Genomic DNA, 1,787 nt, shown 5'->3' with positions numbered 1-1,787 from the left:
AGAGAGAGAGAGAGAGAGAGAGAGAGAGAGAGTTGAAAACAAGACGCTTAATGTCTCTTATTACTACGTCCGGTTTTCAATAAACCCTAAACTCTGACATCTCTTACCCTTTAAACAGGCTAACATCCCTACTACCAACTAATGAGATTAACCCTCCCCTCCCCGTCCCCATTCCCTCTTTCCTCCCCCATTCACCTGCATTTATTTGTTCAAAATTTGACCCATGTACGGCTGAAAAAGACGTGGAGTGAACCGAGGACGACAGGGGTATTGGTCACTACTGCATTAACCACTCGTAATACCCAGTGCGCACAGTCGTTTGGGTTAATCAGATTGAGTTCGGCTCGGCCGTATTTTTCTCCGTGGGTGAAGCAAAAACGTGTATTTTGGGGCCCGATGTGACCGAATTCAACTAAATTGAACTGAGACTGTCAGATCAAACACATTAGTTTTTCATGATTACGAGTCTAATCTGTCTTACAGAGCCAAAATGGTAGCATTGGCCCCAACCATGCAGAAAAATCTAGTGAGCCACGACTCGGTCCGATGAATCTGATCTGCAGTGTGCACTGAGTATAAGCTGAGAGGCGATTCTCGTATCTCGACTTTTTGCAAATAACCACCACTGCGCGCCCGGCCGGAAAACGCCTTTGTTTGCCATGAAAACGCTCTCCCGGAAAAGGCGTGTGTTTGGTGGACGGTAAAGCCACGCCGAGAAAGAGCTTGGAGACTGACCGGAAGTGGTGCCGGACACTCTGGGGGCGTGGCATGTGTGTGTATGTCACAGACATCGGCGGAAAGTCATCCCTGCCCGGCCGGATCTGCTTTGTTGACCGGAAGTCGTCACCCGAAAGTCAACAATGTTCAGTCTCTCACCTTATTGAGACGGTTCGGATAGGGAAGAGTAATAACCTTCCGAGATTTGAAGTTATTTCCGTTTGGTAGCTTGAAGCCTCATCAAGAAGCCATAATAGCCTCAGCTCATGATTGCAATGATTGCAAATTTTTTCTGATCCTTTCGACACGGTTTGGGTCATGTAAGAAATTAGCTGCTTCGATTCTGCCTGTTTGGGCAAACCCAGGCTGATAGATTTACACGAGACAAATAGAAGCACTCGAAAATATATTGGGAATCAAACTCATGTCCTCTGCGTGCAAAAACAGCAGGCCTACACCTTATTCCACATGAGCCGCAGTCTTAGCTCGGCTAGAACTCCACATTCATTTCTTTTCTTAAAGAGATTTTTTTTTAATTCGGTGTGAGGTGTATTTTAATTGTAACTGATTTACACCCACATGGACCAAAATGTGTAGATCTTTAAGAAGGCAGATTGCTTCGACATTAATTTTTATGTAAACCACAGAGTGGGATACAGTAGCCCGGCAGACAGACGGTGATACTCGCGGAAAACACTTAGAAATTAAACCCTAGTCTTCTATATGCAACCGCAAAGACTAACCTTTACACCAAGACAGCTGAAGGGGAGAAACTGAAACTTGTCAAAACTATAATAAGGATATTTAAGGGACAGAACCTCTGAATTCAACTTTCATCTTTGAGAGGAGTGCATTAAAAAGGAAAATTAAAATAATGTTTGAAAAGGGACTTTAACAAGGACACAACGTCGACCGGAGATGAGTCTCGGTCCCCCAAACCTGCAATCTCGCGATTAAGAGTCTGGTAGCCCTACCACTAGACTACTAACAGCACAAGGTGGGAAAAGACAACGAACCACAAAGATGAACCCCCCACTGGAGTATTCTCGTTGTTCTTCCAAATATCGTGC

The sequence above is a fragment of the Aplysia californica genome, unplaced genomic scaffold (assembly GCF_000002075.1).
Source record: "Aplysia californica isolate F4 #8 unplaced genomic scaffold, AplCal3.0 scaffold00050, whole genome shotgun sequence".
Classification (NCBI taxonomy): Eukaryota; Metazoa; Mollusca; class Gastropoda; order Aplysiida; family Aplysiidae; genus Aplysia; species Aplysia californica.
The sequence above is the reverse complement of the archived record's forward strand: the minus strand, read 5'-3'. Positions refer to the sequence as shown.